Below are 24,752 nucleotides of genomic sequence, written 5' to 3'. Positions count from 1 at the left end.
ACAATTATTGTGTCTTGGACGTTTCCCCCATAGGCCTGCGATAAATGCTCAGTGCACTGATGGAGGAACTTCTATGTTTCTACTCACAAATGGCTGTTAAGTTATATAACAGACAACACCTGGCTGGTAAACCCTGGCTTTAACAGTCATCATTTATTAAGGCTGACATATGTGAGAAGAATGAAAAAGTCTTGCTTTTACAATCATTACTTTCAGTAACTTGTTAAGTAAGGAATAAAGCCTGACAGTCTATGCTGTGCTGTTATAGATAAATGATCATTGATGGATGGGCTGGTGTAATGTGTCCCGACATGATACAACACTGATTTTACACCGGGAAATCTCCAACGTGAACAACTTTTTATTCAATAAAGAAAGACATACAACTTAACTGCTTATGATTCTTTATACTTTCGTAGCTATAAAAAAATGTTTCTTTCACCAGCCACTTTGTTTTTCTCTTTTGTGAAGTTAATAAGATAAAAATGTGTGTTGAAAACTTTCCTAGATCGTAAAAAAAAAAAAAACATTACAAAGCACTAACACTGGAGGTGTTTTTAAAAAAGAAAAAGTGAAATAATCTTCCCACAGAAAACTTACCCATGTAATTTTTAAACGGGTTCATGTTGAGCATGTATAGAACCTAGTTGTTACTATAGAAACCACCAGGAGCACATGAATATAAACCTGTGATTTGACTTGCAGCAGCACTACTGTCAGAGCTGCTGTTACAGAAAGCTAATCAACACCTCATGACCAGTCCGAATGCAGGGTTCAACAACTACTGTGGTGTAAAGCAGCGGCACACAGGTATAACACATTGTAATGTAGGGCTTTTTATATAATTGGCACAATTAGTAGAATAAATCATGTTACGCCTAAAAAGTCATGACCTTGATTCAAATTCATCAATTTACTGATTGCTTATTAAGCCTCCTTTACAGGGAGTGTAATGAGTCCAGCTATAAGAGGGAGTAAACCTTTTTTACTAAATATTTATGTAATTATTTATTATTAATCCAATTTGGTGAACAGATATTCTATTAGTACTTTGTGCACATTTTTGCAAATAACCCCTCTTTTATAGTGAGTATGAAAAGCCTACGTTTCTTCCTGTATATGAATCAAAATCTGACAGATGCAGTATGACTCCATTGAGAATAATTCTTGTCAAGGTGTAGCACACAATACAATGGCCTGGTTTATGGGGATATATAGAGTGCAAATACACAAAAGTGTGAGATGTGTGCAAAAGACAGCAAAATAAAAACAAAAAAAACACAGGACAGTACATACTAACAAATCTGGACAAAAACAATGCAAAAAAAAAGGGAATAAACTGTAGATGTTACAATATCTTACAACTGAAACATAATTATGTAGAATCTAGGAATGCAAATGAGAGACAGGATTCTATCCAGATGGTAAGAATTTCGAGCTCTGGAATTATTGCACGAGAGAATAAATAAACAACGTTGCGTTATCCAACTTTCTTTAAGCTCACCAGTATTGCGTCTAATGATGATGAATGAATCGAGGAAGCCAAAAATCACGATCGTGATTAAAAGCCGATTAATTGCAGCCCTGTCAGTCGTCTCCGAGCCCTGTCAGAGATGTCGGCGTGACTCGCGTGTGTTTACTTGACAGTCTCTATCAATAAAGAAAATCTTTGATCAAACAGTGTACATGGAACTAGACAGTACGGCTTGCTGAATCCCCTGTAAACAACAGCTTCCCTCGGCTTACTGCCAGTGATCTCTCCTCTGGTATCCTCTCCAAAGCGTGTGCGTGTTCAGTTGTTTGACAGCTTCATATGGGACTGTTTTTGCTCTTGAAAAGCTTTATAGGATCATGAAGGCTGACAGGCTGTTTGTGCCGCTCACAATGGGATTGTCTTTTGTTTGTTTAGATATTTACCCTATTTTCAGTGCGTTCGCCCTCGAAAAAGCTGCGCTCTCTTTCATGAAGCAATAGGGTGAAGGCTTCAGGATGCTTTCATTAACGTCATTTCATTTCATTCATGCGTGTTTGTGTAATGATAGCTTCTGTTTGTGGCTCGCATTTCTGCAGAGATTGACAGGAGCGTGTGTGAATAATATAACAAATTACATCCATTTTCTGTCCCTTTGGCAAGCGATGCTGAATTAAATATCTATTATTCAAAGTAACATCTTGTTGGCATAAAAGAAGCACTTTGTTTACTAAACACGTGAACGCGCACATCAAAGCTCCACGCTGCATAATTCATGCGGCGTGTTTGCGTGAGTAAGAGGAACAGCAGAAAATGCCGCGGTGTCAGGACTGTCCCCATGCATTAAAAATACACCAGTGTAACGCAGTAAAGCTTCTGCTATTGTTATCATTTATTCAGCTGCTGTGGCATAAATATTACACGTGGCTCCCCGGCTCGGCCAGGAGAAGGCGGAAAGCGGCGTTGTGTTTCCATTCTGACGCTATCTTTGTGAAAAATGCTTATTATAATGACAGCATTGAGCACCCAGATTAGCTCAGGTGAGAACCCTCGCCCTCCCCCCCCCCCTGCCGTCCTTCAGGGCATCTCGACACACCGTTTAATCCAAATGCCATTTTGACGTGGGCTTGTTTGGCATAGTTGGGGGAGGTGGTGTGTGTGGTGTACACGTGCCAAGGGGAGGGCGCTCCTCCCAGCTTGGTGCGTCTCTAATTGGAGTGCAGGGAGCGGCCAGGGCTGCCGGGTGTCAGTCAGTGTTTAGGATGCCCCAGGGCACTGCTCTCCTATGGGTATCAAAGTGCTCTAATTAAATGCAGGGTTCACAGTGCGGCCCTGTGCATCATAGACTGCGAGAGAGCGAGAGAGGCCTGTGTCCTTGGTGCCTTTGACTAGACACAGCCTCCGCTAATTACCCATTGTCCAATTGACTTCCCACTTTTACATAGCAATGAACCCCCCCCCTCCTTCTCTGACTCTCTGTCACACACATACACACATTCATACACACGCTGACACATTCCCATCCCTTGCCCTCCTTGCTATTTTTTTTTCTTTTCCTTTTCCATCCTGTCTTTGCCCAGCCAGCATAATTAATCTTTCGCAGCCAGGTTGCAGCGATCTCGGCCCCCCTGTTTATAATTTGATTTGGGATGATAAAAGTGTGTGCCTGTGAAGGAACAGTGTCATTTCCCAGCGCTGGGGAGATGTGCAGGGGCCATCAATCTTCCCCACGTGCCTGGCAAACTGATATCCCAGAAAATTAACTTCAATTAATAACACAAATCCCCCGGCGCACCCGTGCAGGCTAGCTCCGCTTTGAAGGAGAACCTTCAAAGATCCCTTTGCGCTCGCATTCATACGCGGCCTGGCGCTCTCACCCCTTTTTGTTTTCAACAGCATGGGAAATATTTGCTGCATCCACACAAATATTCCCACATCAACATGAAAAATTGATTGTAGCCTCCCAGCTGAATGCTAAGTAGCCTGGCAGATCCTAACGAGGCTTTCAGGACACTCATTAAATTATACTACTGATACCTTGTCCTTCAGCACCTACAATACTGGTGATGGTTACACTGCAGAGTAATATGGAGAAACAAAATCCATATACAGAACCATATTGCTGTACATGTTAGAAAATAGATCATCCATATGCTATCTACATTAGCATGTTTTATGCATGTTACAAAACATGGCAACAAACTAAAGATACACCGAACCATGAACACAAAAAAGGATTGGCTACAGTGTAGGACTATCATGAGGTAAAAGAAGTGCACTTTTACGAAGCAATTAAATGCAAAGTTATTCACGTGGTCACGTGTTGGAATTAATTCTTCTGAATAACGCGGGTTTTCTGGCACTAATGCCGTGCAAATAGGACGACATATCCAAAGCATGGCAAACATCAAATAAATGTCACTGATAAAAACAATCTTAAATAAAAGCATCAGTGGATTCATTAAGGCTCATCTTTCCTGGTACTTGGAGCATCCTCCAGCTCTCTGAGACGAGCTTGGGACGTTTAATAAGTACTGAACCTTTACATTTTATTATCATATCTGGCTTGGCTGTCGTGTTTTTTTTTAAGTTGCTGTTGCATTTTCGGTTTATCAATGTGTTTTGCACTTACTGTACCTATGTAATATTAAGCATTATATCTTCTGGTCACTCCATTAAGGGTGAAATTATCATCATCAGTATCAGGTTTTAGCAATGTAATTCTGAGCAACTAGGCGTGTAGTGGTTAGCACTGCTTTGCGCTGTCGCCTTGCACCTCCAGGGTCCGGGTTCGATTCCCGGCCAGGCTCGATTCCTGTCTGCATAAAGTTTGCATTTTCTCCCCATGCATGGTGGGTTTCCTCCGGGTACTCCGGTTTCCTGCCACAATCCAAAGACATGCAGGTTAGGCTAATTTGCATTACCAAATTGCCCATAGTGTGTGAATGAGTATGTGAGTGTGTGTATGTGTGTGTGCCCTGCGATGTATTGGCACCCTGTCCAGGGTGTACCCTGCCTTGTGCCCTAAGCTTCCTGGGATAGGCTCCAGGCCCCCGTGACCCTGAATACAGGATAAAGCGGTATAGAAGATAAGTGAGTGAGAGTGAGTGAGTGATTCTGAACAACTAAGGGATTTTCCCATACTAAATTATAAACAAGTTTGTAACCCATAATTCAGTATATTTACAGCAGGATGGATCGTATCCAAATTTGTATACTGCCTAGCAAATAAAAAAATCACACACAATAATATTTGGTTGGGCTGCCTCTATTTTTGATTACGGCGCACTTTCACCAAGGCATTGTTTCGCAAACCTTATGCAACTTTGCAAAATTTATTTTTGTCCAGAGTTGCATACGTTTTTGGCCTGTATTGATGATGAAAGAGTTGATCCACTCCACAAACCCCAAAAATGTCCAATGTGGTTAAAGGGATAGTTCAGATTTAATTACATTAATAATAATAAGTACATTTCCATAAGTCGTGGTCATTATAGAGGTACGTTTTCCTGCTCAAGTCAAGTTCAGGGCAAGTTAGTCACCAGAACACGAGTACAATGTACTTAATCAGGGCCAATTTCCATAACCCTGTCTCTCTGCAAAAATGCATCCTAAAGTTCAACTGAGCATCTGCAGTCCCAGTGAGCTAAAGCAAGTTGGTGTCTTTCAAATGTGCAATGTATGTACTGTAGTACAAATTTAACTATTTTCTTTTCCTGGAATTATTTGCATGGTTATCCGTAACTAGCCAGGTGGCTAGACAGAATCAGTTCACTTTGATTTAAGTTTCCACATTATCCTTAAGAAAATCTCGTGCTCCCAAAACCACTCATTGTTTCATCATTTAAACCTGATGAATCTTTGCATAATTGTCCAAGAATATGACGCGCAAGCAGTGAAGAAAAACTTTATAGATGTGATGTGACCTGGTCGGTCGTCGCATTCAGGTCATCAGCTGACATTATTTTATTGCCACATAACATTGCTGAGCTTAGACCTGAGGGGCTGAGGCAACCCCAGATCATGACACTGCATCCAGAGGCTTGTGGTGTACTGTAAGCACTATGTATCACCTCTTGCCCTTGTCTTCTCACCCTGATGCACCCAATGTTCTGGAACAGGGTCAGTCTGAACTTCCCAGACCACATGACGTGTTTCTATTGCTACAAAAAAACAATATTTTTACGCTTTCTAACAAAATGTCTAACTTCTTTTCTCCTTATGGGGACACACCTGTTTAGTCCCAGTCCTGTGAGTTTGTATCACATTGCTTGTTGAAATGCTCTTACGGTCTGAGGTGGTGTAGAGGTTAGCACTGTCGCCTTGCATCCCCAGAGTCCGGGTTCGATTCCCAGCCAGGTTCGATTCCCGTCTCTGTGTGCATGGAGTTTGCATGTTCTCCCCGTGCATGGTGTGTTTCCTCCCACAGTCCAAAGACATGTAGGTTAGGTTGATCAGCATTCCTAAATTGCCTGTAGGGTGTGTGTGTGTGTGTGCCCTGCGATTGACTGGCACCCTGCCCAGGGTGTAACCCGTCTCGTGCCCTAAGTCTCCTGAGATAGGCTCCAGGTCCCCGTGACCCTAAATACAGGATAAAGTGTTATAGAAGAAGAAGAACATGAGTTATTTCTACTGTAGATATATATTTTTTTACTATGCAACTTCATCAATCATTATGTGATTCTTTATTATGGGCAAATGATTCCAGATTTTTTTTCTTATCACATTTCTTTTTCTTCATGTTTTCAGTCATTTTAACAATCTCCCTAGTTGTTTTCTTTTCTTTTCTTTTCTTTTCTTTTGTATTTAATACAGTAACTCACATTTAATACTTTCAATCAGTTAATATAGATTTTATAGTAAATAGTAGCCGAGTTGTGGAGGGGGGGGGGGTTACTTCATTGTGCATGTTGAAATTAATGTAAGCATGTCTTTTCTCTTGCTTAAAATATCACGTTAGTTTAGTGGACACTTTTCTAAAGTAGGATTTTATTGGTGCTAGAACAATTTCTACCTGATTCAAAAATAAACACTAAGCCTTACTACTGTACATGGCCTGGATATTATACGGTATATACCTCCATATATATTATATCATGAGCTCTCAGCATGTCTTTACACCACCCTTTGGGCTTCCTTGTTTAGCTCACTTCTACACCGGCATGTTTGTGACACAAGCTGAACGACTATGAGAGACCATTATGGGGCTTCCTGTGAAAAATCCATTCTTGATATGTGCCTGTTTGTATGTGTGTGTATTTATCCTTGTGTGTGTATGTGTGTGGCTGACCCACCAAACGACACAGGCCCTGGAGCGATCTGGCTTGCATCCTCACAGCTTAAGGGACAGCAGCTCAGCTCGATTATAGTCAATCCTCCCTGCAGACTGCGCTCAAGAGCTTACAGTACTGAAGCAACCTGTGTCAACAGCCAGCCAACACATGCACACACACACACACACACACACACAGACGCGCACACGCGCACACAGACACACTCTCACCACGGTCATAAAACAGAATGGAGATAGCACGGCGGCTTTTTGAAGGGTCTATTAGAGGGGTCTGTGAGGGAGCTTTCAGAATGGGATAAGTGTCGGCCCCGCGCTGCAGGGTTGCCGGAGCTCTGCCTGGTGTTTACTGCTCTGGCACACTTCCATTCCTGCTGTCTGATAGATGGAGCAACAAAAAAACACACACACACAGCCTTCATCCTACCAACACATAATACACAGTCTATCACAAAGCCTGGTAGTGAGAATGCTGACTCACAGAGAGGCTGGGAATGGCAACACTGTATTTCTTTTTATCTCTACAATAAAAAGGCTTATGTTGGATCCTGTATACACAATTTAGAGTAAAATTATAAAATAAGACTAAATGTCATGTGACTGAATGTTTTATTAATAATTACAAAGAGAGTAAAAATATTTAAAAAAAAAAAAAGTGATGAGATTTTCTTTCAGTTTTTTTTTTTTCATATTACTATTTATGGTTTCTTAGACAGAAGCTTTTATTTAAAAGCAGATGTTGAAATGCAGCTTGAAATGTGTCTACAATAAGAAACACTAGGGACGTAGATCAAGTTTTCTCTTACAGTGTGTACACAACCTCTTTTAAATTCCGGAAATTATGTCAGATTTAATTTATGATTAAATCCTTGGTTATTCCTGATTCTTATATTTTAATATCTTTCTTCTGAATTTAAAGGTTTATAAAGAATACCATAAAAACTACCATCCCAAGACTCTATTCACAGCATAAGTCTTAGAAAATCTTGGACCTAAGTTGCTAGTATTCTGATTTTGTCTACTCAAAGTGCTCAAGTCAGGCTCCCCGTTCAGATTATGTAAACTACCTGTGCATAGTTCTCAGGGTTTTTTTTTCCCAGCAGCATTTATTCCTACACCCATAAATACAAACACTTACCTAAACAATGAAAACAAAAATCAAGAAAAATATATATATATTTTGATGTCACTTTTATTATGATGTAATATAAAACCAAAAGACAGTTTAAAATGAATAAAGACTAAAATGGATATATGAAGGAGTTTAGTTCGTATTCTGCCAGTATACTGCTGCATGCATAGTCCTAATGTTAATTATTACACTTACTGCATATTTGGCCTGATTTAATAATACCCATTATCTGGTAGCTTATAAAATAGCACTCATTCTCAGTTTCAATCCAGTCCCTGTACCTGACCAGTTTCAAAGGAGTGTTTTTGTCACACAGTGACCTATGGACCTATAAGGGGTGGCTCGAGAATTTTACACAGTACGATATATATAGCATTAATAAGCACAACTTATTAAAGTCATGGGATACATACTGTGTATGGCGGTCATGAAACGGTGTAAGGTAAGTATAAGATTTGTCTCCACTGATTCCAAATAGTGAGATGGTAAAAGTAGACCTAAATCAGATTTAACAGTTTTTTTTAATACACATTACTTCTCACAGTATTCTACGAAGCATTTAAAAAGCATACTATTTAAAGACAGCGACTTGTTTCACAGCAACTTGAGTGGATTTTTTATATAATATAGCGTTCCTCATATAATATAAAGTACTATACTTATTATAAACATAATACTATATATATAATATAGAATACCTCATATAATATACATAATAATATAGATGTAATAATATATACATAATATAGCATGTCTTACATACTATACATAATATATACATAATAATATATACACAATATAGAATACCTTACATATTATACTTAATATATACAAAATAATATATACATAATATAGCATGCCTCAACCGAGTGGTAAAGATGGCTGAATCAGGTCAAATTAATCACGATTTTCAATAGCATTAAGAGACTCATACTGTGCTTCACCAAAAAGTTGATCAGGACCTTGAAGTGTTGAGTTCAAGTTCAAATTTAGGAATGCCAAAGTATTTGGCAACCTTACTTTGATTTCAGCCCAATATGCTCATACTTCTTAGTGAATGTATGATCACATGATTCATTTTCGCACAGAAGTAGACAGGGTGACTTCTCTCAAAAGTTCTTCTACATGTCTTTTTGCATATTTTCGTCCTCGCCTCCATCACCACTTGCTCATAATAAAAATCTAAGTCTGTATCTACAATTAAACAAGCCATGCGATTTCACCCATCTGCACGGGAAAATCTCACCTACAACATCCTCTACAGGAGATTCTGAACATCACTACAGTAAAGACAAAGACGAGCCTTTTATTGGTAATGTCCTCATGCAGTATACTGTGGATATACGTTACCTTGATATACCTGTTTGTCTCTTGACAGTGAAGGTCTCTTTTAGAAAGCACATCTCCCACAGTATCTGAAGGCCCGACTCTGTTGTAGAGTGCACAGTTCAGAGCGTTTACAGCAACTTAAGGTTTATTAATAATGAATGCTGACAGTTCCATATACTCCTTTAACACAATAATGCCTTTATTAAGATGTCTTGGGAGGCAATGTGTCAAAACCTATTGCACACCTGCAGCTCAGTCAATGGGAATATTGTGTTCTTGAGCAAGTGTTTAAAGCTTCAGTGCGTGTGTTTGAGTAATGGTTGTGTGTGTACTCTGTGTGCATCCCGCCTCTCTCTCTCTCTCTCTCTCTCTGCGCTGCCTCAGGCGCTGGCTCCATTGGGATGGTTTATATGCAATAGTGGGCTTCAGCGTATTGATCAGTGCTAATGTCTCAATGATCTCCTTATGATGCCTCTCTCTATCTCTCTGACTTTCCCTCTCTCTGTCTCTCTGACTTTCCCTCTCTCGCTCTCTCTCTCTTCCTCGCTTGCTCGCTCACTCGCTCCCTCCCACCAGCAGGGATATTACGGCACATCTGTTGCCTTCATGTTACACTCTGAGTTACAGCTGCTCATTAATTAGCCTCCATGTTAATGAAGAAGCCGTGGCTGGCTCGGCTCGGCTCGCCGTGCGCAGGGCACTCACCCTCTCCGCACAGCCTTTGCAGGCAGACGGTTCGGGTACATGATCTGTGGAGATTATGAGATGAATCTTAAAATTGCCCTAATGTTGCATCATTACGTTTAACGTTTTTTTTTTTTTAGAATATTTATAAATCCAGGCTTAAAAAAAAAAAATCATATAAATATTTAAAATCTCATGTTCTACATTTTTCCACCTACACTAAATCTATCGAATTTACGTACATTTACACAAATTTCAGGATAAATGATGCCTGAGACCGGATGTAGAAATCTAGACTCGATGTATTTGTTCAACAACAGCTGTGTAAGGAAATGTTCTGCTTTACAATACCTGCATAGTTTCACACATTGTGGTGAATTTCGTCCATGTGTGGTACTGAAGGATTGTTTCCTCATAGCTGTTTATCTTCATGCATCTTTAAAAGTAACCTAGAAACTTTCCACTCTCTCTCTCTCTCTCTCTCGCTCATTCTGTCTCTTTTTCTTTCTCTCGTCTCTGTCTGGAGGGTGTTTGATTATCCACAGGCCGAGCAGCCTCCTTCTCACTCGTTTGTTTTCATTAGAGTGATTGCCTCAATGTCTTAGCGACCTTCACATTCCTGAGGAAAACACACACACACACACACACACACACACCCTAAGAGAGAGCATGTCTAGCTGTGAGTAATGGCCTGTGTGTACAGATTCTCCTTTAGCGTTAATGTTGGGAGTGTAATATGTTTGGGGTAATGAGGAGCACTTGGGATGGCATGATAGTGTGCCTTCTTTCATTTCTCCTCTTGACTCGGTGTGTGCTGTCACTCAGTCGTAGCCCGAGGAACTCCCTCCAGAGCCACATCCAGCTCCGCTGCTTCTGCTCTCGCCTCTGACATTTTTCTCCCTGCATCATTGTGGCTGTATCCCTCGGCTGATGAGGACCTGTGTGTGTGTGTGTGTGTGTGTGTGTGTGTGTGTGAGATAGGTGAAGTGTTGTACTTCTCCATATGTTACTTTTCTTAGGAGTTTGGTGTGTCTACTCTTCATGCTATCCGGCTCACACCAAAAACACAGTATGGATTGTATATCACGGTGTTGGACGACGGAAAGGGACAGCTAAATGGTGCTGGATTTGTGATAAACAGAATAAAAGAAAGAGAGAAAGAAAGAAAGAGAGAGATGCTTCTAACTTGTCCTTCACTATTTGCTGCGTGAAAGTTGCCAAAGTCTGTTTGTGTCAAATATGATTTATTGCAATAAATTACATGCCGGTTTGGACTCAGCAGCTATTAATTAATTATGGTTATGGAAGCACTAAACACACACACACACACACACACACACACACACACACATACACACGAAACCTTTTTCTCATGAGGACATTCCACTGACAAAAATACTATTATCTAATTGATAAATCTTACCTTAACCTCAGTAATATTTTATCTTTTGGAGGGTTTTAAAGTTTGTTTTTCCCCCAAATGTCTCAAAATGTCAGAACAATTTTTAAGATATCATTCTGATATTTTGTTTTTACCAAGATATAAACACAGGTCTCCACACACACACATGCATGCATACAGGAGATACATAGTTATATATGTGTACCGTATGTACAGTCTGTTTTATTCCCCTCCATGATCAGTGAACACACACGACTAGGGTTACAAAGGCATAACGTTGAACTGTCAATCAGTGTTACAAATCTGTACCTTTTACCTAAATTCAAATCGAGAGGAAGTCTAACCAAAGTTTCTCTTATGTACTTTGATCCAACTTAATACAACAAAAGAAATAGGTTTTTTTCCCCTTCTTAAAAGAAATCTTCATCTGCATGAAAACTCGCTGTCGAAGCATATGCCAAACCATCAGGAGGTGAAGACAGCTTGGCCAATCAGAAGCCGGGGGAAAAAAACGTTCTCCACGCTTTAAAATATCTTTACCCGGGATGGTGTTTTCTAAAAGGCCCGGATCTCAGTGACCTACGGACAAGATGTATCAATAATTCCAGTTTCTTCGTCTTTCCTGAAGTTTCCGGCTCATCCGTGCGTCACCAGCCGGACACTAGGGGGCGTTGTTGTTGTTTCCTGTTGTTTAATGAACGCAATGTAAAGCAGCAGATTCAAGCCGTCTTTTAAACATTGTTTTTAGAATAAATGTGTGCGTGTGTGTGTAAGAGAGAGAGCAGGTGTGTGTGGGCTACTGCGTGAGTTAGACTGAGTTCAGTTCTGCATAGTAACACTTTAATGAGTTTTAAGACTCAGTGGTGGAGCAGTTATTACCAGTGTACGTCACTCAGCATCACTGCTTTTAGCCTCATCAGTCACGGGATTAACCTTTAAACAGTCGCTCTCTCTCTCTCTCTCTTTCTATCTTTTACTTCCCCACTTCTCCTTATGCTACTCTGCCAGAGATTTTATACAGACTATTTCTCGTGTGTGTTTGTGTTTAAGCCCAAACATTCTAGAAGATCTTGTTACAAATGTGTGCACCTTTCAGTTTTCACCCATCAACACAAAAGCTTTTCCTTGCTTTTTAACTGTTTAGCATTCGCAGGACTCGTGTGTGTCAGAAGTACACTTCAGTGGAGAGTTTCTCACCACTGATCATTTTTTTTCATCAGCTTTCCAGCACAAGGCATGGAGGTAACACATCATTAGGGAAGAAAGGGAAAAAAAACATAACGTTTTAAAGTTGTTTTTTTTTAAATAAAACTTTGTAGCAAGTGTTCAGTCTGGGGTTAATTGGGTTTAATAACCAATCTGACATAATATTGAATCCATTAACATTTAAAACCACCTACTGAAGGGTTGGGGTTCCCTTGTGCCATCGGGGCCCCTCGGGCGTGGTTCTGCAGGGTGTGCAGTGATGTCTGGCACCAGGACGTGGGTGTTGTGGGTTCCGGGGTGAGGTTTCCATGGACTTGTTTGTCTAGGTGCTTGATTAAATTAAGAATTTATAAGCTGCCCTTACGGGATTAAAAAAAATATGGCAATATATTGGAAAATACAACGCAATATATGAAATAATAAATTTCCATATATAGTAAACTAGTGCTTATATTTATTAATATATTGCAATATATGAATGAATCATGTATGGATGTATATATTGCAATAAAGACAAAACTAAATACTTATTACTTATAATTATTTTATTGAAACATTATTATAATTCATGCATGTTTAAGAATTATACACACACTTTTACTTCGTCTGTGTGCTCTGATAATGCCTATGAAGTCCATTTTGTTCGAACTACATTAACATATAAACATATTGTAAAAAATATAAAGAAATAGACATATTTAATCCAATTTAATATATTATGAAGTATATTGTTGACTATAAAAATATATACATTTAGGATATACATTTGAATATATTTGAAATGTGAATATATATTAATTAAATATATTATTCTGTATCATATATATATATTTTTTTTTTGGTTAATTATTAGTTAGTATCAGTATGTGTAACAACAAGGAATATTAATATTATAAAATCTTTTCAATTTACCAGTAGATCAGAACCCTCAATAATTTAATATCTTGACAGTTAATATGTAAAGAAATATATTTTCCTTGGGTTAGGTTGGGTGATAGTCTTGGTCTTTTTACCTACTGGGCCTCATGCGTCATGGTCTGTGGTCCACTGGCTGTTCTGGTGGCTTTCTATTGTGGCCAGCCTTTTTTTGTGGGATTGGCCCAGACGTGTGGCTTTTGGTCAGTACATGAATGCCTGGGCCAGATATATACTAAGATAGTTAGTTACTGGTATATAACTGGTATATAGGTGGTTATAAGTATTGTTCAGTTTATCTGTCAGTCATCTTGATGGAATGGCTGATCGATGTATATCAACCAGTAGATAAAAACTTTTCGTACTAATAGCAATACACTTATCAACTGGTGTACTTAGCTGTTTAATAATGTTGTGTAAAAGTTGACTGATATCAGTGAAAGTGCAATCCAGTATTATATATAACTTCTAGGGCTATCCTTTTATCAGTGCAGGATGGGAAGACGTGGAAAAGTCTACATCCAGCTGTGGATATACAGTACAATATTCCCAGCTCACCTCAGCTGTAATATACAAAGATAACATGGGTGTGTTTATTTATTTACCATTACACACTCTTTCCTTTATTTGTGCTCTATTTCTCTATCGTTCTTCTTCCACTTGTCTAATGGATGGCAGATGCAGTGTGATCACAGCGAGGCCTCAGAGGTATTTGTTTGCGCTGGCTGCTTTTTACAGACTAAACTGGTATTGGGTCCCAGCAGCTGCTTTCGATCAAAACACCAGTGAATGTGGAGACTCCACCTGGCAAAACAAGATGGGGGTGAGGCTGACATGAGCGCAACATCTCTGTTAACATGCGAGCTGTTTTCTGAGGGAAACCACCTGATTCCTGATTTAGACCCCTCTATATGCTATCAAATAATATGTGTCTGCTTTTATTAGTGGAAAGATAAACAGACTGAATTATTGGATTGAAAGTCTAAACGCTGAACACTGTATTTACGTTAGAGGATTGTGCAGGAGACGAAGAAGTCGTCTTTGCCTGATTTTGGAAGTGAAAACAAATCCAACACCAACCGAAAACTTCTCTGAAACGCAGCAGCTGACGAGTTATACAGACATGAGCATGGACTTTATGATCACTCACAGTGATCATCCGTCTCAGCCAGTGCTCAGGGTCTTATTAAGGTCAGACATGCTGTCTTTATTACGTATGAAGAGTTTCCTTTTGTCCACTGTTGATAAGGTTCAGAAGAAGAGTCATGAACTCGGGGGAAACACTGCGTGGTGCTGAAGCGTGCATGCAACCTTGTATAAAAACTGTCATATAATCCTACAGTATCAACACAGCACAGCTTGTGTCTCACCACTGGACATCCGCAGGTGTCCCATGTCCCTCTCCAGCTGGAGCCTGTGCTGGGGCAGAAGGCCAACCTGCTCCTGTCTCTCTGCTTTTCTTTGCAGGTAGACAGATGTCTAATGACACTTGGGGCAAAAACAAATATTTTATTAAATCCTGTTTGTATCAGTTCAATTTTATTTGTAGAGAGCAAACAATTGACAATGTCCAAAGCAGCTTTACACAATCAAAAGAATTATTTAAGTTGGTATGAGATGTAAACGTGTATGAATCAAAATGATAAGTCTGTCCCTGATGAGCAAGCCGTGGACAACGGCGACAGTGGCAAGGAAAAACTCCCTGAGATGGTAATAGGAAGAAACCTTGAGAGGAACCGGACTCAATCAGGGAACCCATCCTCATGGGTGAAACGAATAGCAGGGATTGATCTGTATCATACTGTCTGAGACTGGAAGTTCAGTATAACAGGAGATGTGTTTAAATTAAAATTGAGTCCAGTTCGTTACTGGAGGCTCGGGTAGACTGTAGGAAACTCCAGTCCTGAACTATCGAGCGACTGAAGTCACAAGTCCTCAGAGAATAGCTGTCTGCATCAGCCGAGGACAGGACTGTCTTCGTGGAAAAGTGGAACTGTCCCCAGTCACCACACGCATCCCAGGCAGACCACACGGGGCATCCATGCGACGAGCTCTCCAACCAGAAGCAGGACACAAGGACGAGTCAGTCAGCTCTAGGGGCCAGAGGGGGTCTGGATCACTGGCAGCTCAGGAGCGACATGTATAGCTCGTCAGAGTGACAGGTAGAGGGAAAGAGAGAGGAAGCGAGAGAAGAGAAGAGAAAGAAGAGAAGAAAGCAGAAGAGAAGGAAGGATGGCAGTTAGGTATGTCACAGTCACACAGTGTATAATGTGAATGTATATTTAGTGCAGAGTGCAAGCAGGGACTCTGGCAGGACTAACTATGACAGCATAACTAAAAGGGAGAGCCAGCAGGAAACACAGACATGAGGGGGAACTGAGATGTAAAGCGACCAATCACTTCACCGTCAACAAACCTGAGTGATCAATGAGAGTGGGGAGGACAGCATCTAAATATACCAGTTTACCATAATACTCTGCGTCTATAAGTCCCCCAGATCTGCTTCTTTACCTAAGGCAAATCAATTTACAAAAATGCTTGATTAAATAAATAGGTTTTTAGCCTAGACTTAAACAATGAGACTGTGTCCCGAACATTAACTGGAAGACTATTCCATAACATTGGGGCTTTGTAAAAAAAAAGCTCTGCCCCCTGCTATAGTTTTCATAATATGCGGTACTGACAAGCAGCCTGCATCCTTTGATCGAAGTAGGCGTGGCGGATCGTAAGACACTAGCAGTTCACTCAGATACTGCGGCCCGAGACCATTTAATGCTTTATATGTCAAGAGTAGTATTTTAAAATAGAATTTGATAGGGAGCCAATGCAGTGTGGATCAGATAGGGGTGATGAGCTTGTGTCTTCTGGTTCTGTCAAGGACTCTCGCTGCTGCATTCTGGATCCAGGTTTCTGGTAAACATAATTAACAGAAACCAGGATTCATTAACATTGATTAACAATAACTGCTTTAGATGTGAGAGATCTAATATTTAACAGTCCTACTGTAGCTTCAGATCAGAGGTGCTGGCTGTGTATTCAGTGTGTTTTGAATTTTTTGTCTCTATATTACTAAAACAGACTTTTAGAGTCTTTCTACATTTTTGCTTAGCTCAGGAAAAAGACTCTATGCAGCTAGCAGACGGTTGGTTTAGCCTGTCTGTCTGCTCCCTGGCCTGGGCTCTGGATTGTCACTGATTAACTAGGCCTCTTCTGACACTATGAGCTATATTACAAAAAATGAAAGCAGCACCTTCCCGAGTGGGATGGACACCGTCTCGCCCCAAACAGGCCAGCTTTGCCCTCAAAGGTCTTCCAATTGTCTGTGAAGCCCACTTTATTTTCGGAGCACCACCTGGACATCCAGCGGTTTAGCGACCATAACCTGCTGTAAGCTATGTCGGCACGTCGCATTGGGATGGGATCAGAGCATACTACTTCATCGGACATCGCCTTTGCTAATTTAAACACCTCTGTAAAGTTACTCTTACTAACCTCTGACTGACGAAGGCGTATATCGTTAGCTCCAGCATGTACCACTATCTTAGAGAACCTATGCTGTCCTAGAGCCCTAGGATTACCTGCTATGTCGGTGCTTTGGCTAAACGGAAAAGGCAGTGTAATTCTTTTTTTTTTTTTTTTTTTTTTTAATTTAGTCCTGTCCAATTATTTTTCCCCGATTTTCTCCCTAATCTTGTCGTGGACAATTACTCCCCGTCGCTACGAGGCTCCCACACACATCAAGGCTACTACAACCACTCAGTCGGGAGGACGAAAGCTATCCCGTGTTTCCTCTGAGCCACGTGACGCGAGCCGACCGCATCTTTTCGAACTGCTTGCTCACGCACCGTTAGGGGCGGAGTAACACACTTGGAGGAAAGCGCTAGACGCTCCTTCCGTGTGCGCGAGCTCACAGACGCTCCTGATTGGCTGTAGAGCTGTGATTAATGTGGGAGCACAAAGTACCTCTCATCCCTCCCCCCTGAGAGAGCTTGGCCAATCAGCTCTCTCTGTGCCTCCGGCTGTGAGAGGAAAACAGCATCACCCGGGGTTCGAACCAGCGATCTCCGGATAATAGGGCGAGCGCTTTACCACTGCGCCACTCGGAGGCAAGGCAGTGTAATTCAAACGCTGATACAAACAAACGAGGAACTTTCGCGGTAACAATACGAAAACAGGAAGCTATGTCACAGCACAGTACGTCACACATTTCAAACATATTAGACTTGGCTGTTTCAGCTGTTCATGGAGTGGATATGATATCTACATTTAGGGTCATAAGTTTTGGAACAAAGATGATTTATTTATTCTTTTGGCAATAGACCACTGTACACAATTTGAAAGACGTGAACCAAGTCAAAAGCTTGACAAAAGTACGGCATTAACCATTTAGAAACTTACAGCAAATTGCATACAATGACTAAATTCCCCCCTAAAGTTGCTTTGCCTGGCCTTTACTGCCACCTTTACTGCTTGTTTGTGGGTTTTTCTGCTCTCAGGTCTTGTCTTCATTAAGTGAAAGTTATATGAATACAGTACATTACCATTTGTATTGTATTGGGATTTGTATTGCAAATGTTGAATATAACTGTGATCTGAAGGTAGTAATAATTCAGAGGTGAAGGAGAAATCGAGGTACCATTTATGGAAGGAGTCTCCAGTGTTAGTGGTTTTCCACCATGACAGAATCTTTAGGACAGAGAACATTTTCCCTTCTGATAAAGACACTAACACAAGAGCCTGTGTTTATTTGTCTAAGAAATTTTGAGAGAGAAAAGAGAGGTTGCTGGAGTACGGTTCCTAATTTACAGTGCATTTGGATGCCTGAATATAGAGCGCATTATGTTTGTATAACAGCATGGGTTGAAAAGTACTACCAGCTGTAACACATGAATGTCGGAAAATGTATCCCATGGTCGTACAAGCCTCTGGAGGCAGTGTTATGATCTGGAGTTGCTTCCGTTGGTCAGGTCTAGGTTCAGCAATGTTATGTGGTAATAAAATGAAGTCAGCTGATGACCTGCATGCACTGAATGACCAGGTTATCCCAGCTACGCATTTTATCTTCCCTGTGTGTTTCTGAGAGCATGAGGAATTATTTGCACACATGAATTGGGCACCACAAATTCCTGACCTTAAGCCCCATTGAAAGTCTTTGGGACATGCCAGGAAAGACTTTTACAGAGTAAGTCGATCCTCCCATCATCAAAACAAGATCTCTGCCAAAAATTTAATGGAATTCTGAACAGCAATAAATGTTTTGCATAAGGTTGGTGAAACTATGCCATGATGAATGTGTGCCGTCATCGAAAGCAAACGGCAGTCCAACAAAATCATGTTGTCGTGCGTTTGATTTTGATTTTTGAGGGTGGATGGGTGTATCAGGCACTGTACATATGGACACGTTGTTATAGGAAAATAATCAATGTGAAGGTCAGAACAGTTGCTCTGTGTTTATGTTGGACTCCATATTAGTTATTTTTCTATACCTGCACCAATTGTTTTATTTTTATTGTATCATTTATACATCCATAAAACCTATTAAATGTGTAATGAAGTAATGCAATGTATATATTTTGCTTAAGCAGTACTATCATGCAGAACGAAAGGATAGAAAAAGTAATTACAGGGTTTTTTCCCCTCTTTTTCATTTCTCTTTCACCACACAGCCTTGCACTGTTGCTATTAAACTCACTGTCTTATGAAAAAAAAAAAACCTTTTCTGTACTGTCCAATACCTTTGCTCTTCTTGGCAGAAATCATCTCTCTGTGGAATTTTTGACACTCTTTATATCCGGTCAGCAAGTCTTTCTTCGGTCAGATGGCTTTATCATTAGATTGCCAGAACATCTAGCATTTTATATTTAGAGTTACAAAATTAAAAGATTCCTTATTAGTATAAAGATTCAACTCATCCCGTGTCTGATGCCTTCATGTCTGTTATGATGCTTTATGTATTTATACATATATTCAGGGTCTGATTTTCATAAATGCTAAAGAAGATGCTAATATTACCTGGCAGCTCATGACCGTGAGCTCAGAGCAGATTGTAACCCTGCTGAGCGAACTACCTCTGCTCTCCTCAGCTTTCCTTGGCCTGGACAAGACAAGAGCCCTGATGAAGTGCGTGTAAGGCGTGTGTGTGTGTGTGTGTGTGTGTGTGTGTGTGTGTGTGTGTGTGTGCAGAGTCAGAGAGGTTGTGGATGATACTCCAGTCTCAGGTGTGCTGCTGAACAAACGGGGCTTTGTTGTGTGGTGAGACGGATGAAGCTGGTCTTAAGCTCACTGTTATCACTTCTGCTGTAGAGAGAACGGATTAGAGCTGACACTACAAATCAAACTCTCTCTTTCTCATTCTATTCTGTAAAGTGCGGCAAAAACATATGGATGTGTCATCTGAAGCACTGTTCTCTATCTGCTGTTAACTCTTTTTGTCAAGACCTTTTCAAAGAAAAAAATTTCAGACTTTTTCAAAGACTTTTTTGTTTGTTTATTTTTACTGTTTTGATGTTTTAATTTTTTTAAAGTGTTTCTTTGTTGTAATTTTTATGTTGCAGATCAATGCAGTGCAGTTACATGTGATTACATAGAAAGTTATATATGGTTCATCATTCATGATTTAGGAAAACATTATTAGATGGGTAATGATTTTCCCAAAATAAAATATGTATACAATATACTAAGGATAAAAAGGCATAAAATATATATATATATATATATATATATATATATATAAAAATGACACAGTTACAAAAAAAGATTCTTTATCCAATTAAAGGTTAAACTATAATTATTCTCAGAAATTCTCCTTCCATTTTGTGTGTATTGTGTGAAGTATATTTTCATTTAAAGTATATCAAAATATTTATTATTATATCAGAGCGCTGTTGAAATATGAAGTCATCTGTTGATTCGTTCTGATTTAACAGCATGACATTAATCTTTTTTTCCTTTTTTTTCTTTTTAGAAAAAAGATAATAATGGAAAAAGGTAAAGCTGTTGCTCTGTAATGCTTTTTGCAGGTAGAAATTTAGCATTTAAGAAAGACTTCAGTCAGTGTCAGCACTTACTTAATAGAGATGTCCCTGTAGGTTTTGTCCTATAGAAAAAGTTAGGAATTTGTAATTTTTTATGGTGTCTTACCTAGAAAAAGAGAGAGAGAGAGAGAGAGAGAATAGAAGCTGGTGAGAAAACAACTGTTGTAGCTGTTATAAAATTTGTTCCACACAATTAATTGTAACTATGAACTGACAAGAGTATTATGAACTATTCTTTTATCTTTTATAAACAAATCTCCCTCATTTAGTTTTGCCCAATTCCAAGTCTATCATCCAACAGCTACCAACCGGGGAGGGTGAAGGCTATTAAGTGCTTCCCCTGGCCTTGGTACAGGTAGTGCTGCAGATTAAAGATCTGGGTTATTGATCAGAAGGTTGGCGGTTCATGCCCCAGCTCTGCCAGGCTGCCACTGCAACCGTGTCTGCTCTTGGGGTGCTGACCCTGCACTCTGATCCAGCTCACAAGCTGGGATACGCAAAGAAAATCATTTCACTGTTTTTTCCCACTGTTTTGAACTTAACTACCTAAACTCGGCCGACCCCAGTGACATCCTTTTAGTGTTATGTCTTAACACTTTAAGACATGCTGTGACAGGAAAGTAATGAACTTTATGGTACCGTTGTTGATTATTTTTCTAACCACACTCACCCATCCTATTTTATTTCATATTTCCTCAAATGATATTTTAAGCAAAATTGTGTCAGTAGTTAGTAGTTCAGTCAAGGTGTTTTCCCAACAGTATGTAAACAGACCCTCCAGACACAATTCACATTAACTTCACACGTGAGTTTTAAACATGCTTCTAGACAGTCACATGTTATGTTTCACAAATGCTGCACTTTTTAACTCACCTGAACAATTTCACAGCATAACATGGTAAAATGCAGCTTAGCAGTTTTTTTCTCATCTGCCCATATCTTACTCATACTGTATGTGATCCATGTGAATCCCATAAGGGGAGCTGCACACCTCCACCCTCACTCACCTTTAGTAAATGACTGCATGCTGTGAGAAATGTTGCAGAAAGAGATAACGCACAGTCAGAGCTATTTACTTTTGATCATGTAATTTGTAACTGCATATGCAGATATAACATCATAAATGCACTAGTCTGTGTGAAGGAATAGAAACATGCAGTGCGTTCGTAACGTTCTCCGCTTGCTGAGATAGACGCTGTCAGAGCCAGGTTCACCGTGTGCTCCAGCGCAGAACGTTATTTACTAAACTAGTGAAGAGTGATTACCATGAGGAATGCAATAAAAACACCGGCGCTAGAGGAAGATCCATCATAATGGATGTGTTGCAAAGCAGATTACACACATTAGCACACAACGGTTTAAATCTGACAGTGCTAACCAAACATGAAAAATTCCATCATGTGAGAAGTGGGGGGGGGGGGGGGGGGGGTTTGATAGGGATAAAAATGCTACTTTATTCTCAGGATGTTAGAATTCATGCCAAGTAACAAAGCAGCATTAGCATTGGTGTGAAAGCGAGCTCGATTTCTGCCTCTCCAAGTGGAACAAGCTTTTATTTGTCCCTGATTTGCTGTGCTGTTGCCTCGGCTTCATAATGCCATTGAAATCAGCACAACATTTGTAATCCATTAAATATGACTGTTATATACACAACAGCCTTATACACCATGCACAGCTTACATTATGCAGTATGGGTTTTATTTATTTTTTGATGGACCATTACATTTGCAAATAAATTTTTATTATTAGTAGTAGTAGTATGATGATGGTGATGATGATGATAATGATGAAGATTATTATTATTATTATTATTATTATTATTATTATTATTATTATTATTATTATTATTGTGGTGGTGGTGTTAGTATTAGTAGTAGTAATAGTCGTATTGCTACATATTAGTATTATTAGTTGCAGTAAGACATTTTCATTTATTACTGTTTTAATGTATTTACTTTTATTATTTTATTATTATAAAATTATTTTATTATTATTATTATTATTATTATTATTATTATTGATAATAGTTGTAGTAGTAGTAGTAGTAGTAGTGCTATATATTGGTGTTATTGTTAGAAGTGATGGGACAAGTGTTAGGACAGTACTATTATTATTAATCTATTTATTTACTATCTCTGTTACTATTGTAATTATTATCATTCGTAGTAGTAGAAGTAGTACTTGTATTTTTGTTGGTAGTAGTATTGCTACTCTTTAGTAATAACATGTTATTGTCAATGTTGTTCTATTTTACATTATTATTATTAGTAGTAGTAGTAGTAGTAGTAGTAGTATTGTTTTTATAATTACCAGTAGTAGCAGTAATGTAGTATGAATACATAGTATTATTACCATTATAATTAGTAGTAGTAGAATTGCTACTTCTTTGTAGTAACATGTTGTTGTTTTTATTATTGTTATTATCATTATTATTGTTATTATTATTATTATTATTATTATTATTATTATTATTATTATTATTTGTAGTATTGTTATATAAAAAATAAAGAAATCATTATTGTAATATAACAATACCACAATAACAACAAATAATAATAATAATTATTATTATGATGATGATGATGATGATGATGATGATGATTGTTGTTGTTAGTAGTTGTAGTTATAATGCTAGTAACAGTATAACTAATTAAAAGTGGTACTAAAATTAGTACTTATTATCGTAATATGTACTACTAATAATAATATGATCATAATATGAATTATCATTTTTGTTAGTAGTAGTTTCATCAGTATTTCTAATAATATTATTTATTACTAGTATTGATCATATTTTTATAAGTAGTAGTATTACTAATAGTACTAGCATTATTGGTAGAATTGGTAATTATTAGTAGCAATATTTTATTTATGTCTTTATTATTGCTAGTAAAAGGAGTGGTTGTAGTAGTAGTATTCATAATTCATAGTATATTATTTATTTAATTGTTATTGTAGTTAGTAATATGTTAAATTAGCAAGGTATATCTAATTCAATTGCCATCTATGGAAAATATTCCATGCTATATATCATTTTTTCTCTAACATATCGTGTATATGTACAAATCCCACAAAGTAGGAATTTTTCTTTTTTCTAATTGTATTTGTCTCCTTGCAAAGGTAATATTTTCTTACATTTGTTTCCTGTGATTTAATTAATCTGGGATCATTTTAATTTGGACTATCATCCTCATAATTACGGGACTAATTAATTGTTCTTTAACGAGACTGAATCTTGGCTGTGTTTGTGAGCTGGAAAGCTCTTCAGAATAGTGTCATTAGTTCCACACCCACTCTCCAGCCCTCTAACTCACACTTCAGATTAATCAGCCTCAGCAGCACAAAGGTAATGAAATATTCCAGTGCTTCTAATGCCTCCCACAACATTCCTGCCTTTTGTTACCAAATATGGAAAAGGAGATGAGCCTCGCTCTCACATTATGTTGTATGTGTATTTCTTAAATATGTGTGGAAGTCAGGCTGAATTATTCATGCCGTTAAAAGAGATAATAAAACAGTAGTTTCCCCTTCAGCAAAACTAAACACAATACAAGACTTAAGTTCAGCTTTCTGAACAGATCCATATGCAGATACTCTGTCGCTGGTTTGCGTTTCATTCGATGCATCGATAAAGCTCTGGTTCTTACACTGTGCTGAATGTCATTACAGCTTGTAGTAGATATTTTACAGGAGATTGTCTTATACATAAATTATTTTAAAAAATCTATTTGTTAACTAAAAATGAATTGCATTTTTAAAATGAACCAGGAAATTATTATTTTTAGATTTTTTTTTTTTTTTAAAAGAAGTGCTATTATAGTTGCGGTCATAGATTGAACAAACTAGCTTTATAGGTATTGTGTAGTTGTGTTTTGTTTTTGCTGTGCAATATTTGAATCTTTCTGAGAGGTATGCTTTTAGTGCAGAACAACCGGTGCGAAGACATAACTCCAATTCTGCTCCAACACTGTCCTCTAGTGGCCTTCGGCTTTTGACCGCACAGGGGAAAGAAATGACCTTTTATCCATCCAGCACCTTATATACACACACACACACACACCTAGAACTACTCCAGTTGTCATGTTCAAGCCTCCACTCCTTCACTAATGATCTTACAATTGCCCACTTGCCATACTGGCACTGAATAATTCGTGTAATTGGAATTTCAAGAGTTTGCTCCTCTTATAATCAAGTCTCTCAGGAATACAGAACTGAGTGAAACTGAAGCATCAAGCTGCCTTTAAACAGGTTCTATACAGTCAGATGATCACCTCAACACATCTTGGTAA

This window comes from Clarias gariepinus, chromosome 12, assembly GCF_024256425.1.
Source record: "Clarias gariepinus isolate MV-2021 ecotype Netherlands chromosome 12, CGAR_prim_01v2, whole genome shotgun sequence".
Lineage (NCBI taxonomy): Eukaryota > Metazoa > Chordata > Actinopteri > Siluriformes > Clariidae > Clarias > Clarias gariepinus.
The sequence above is the reverse complement of the archived record's forward strand: the minus strand, read 5'-3'. Positions refer to the sequence as shown.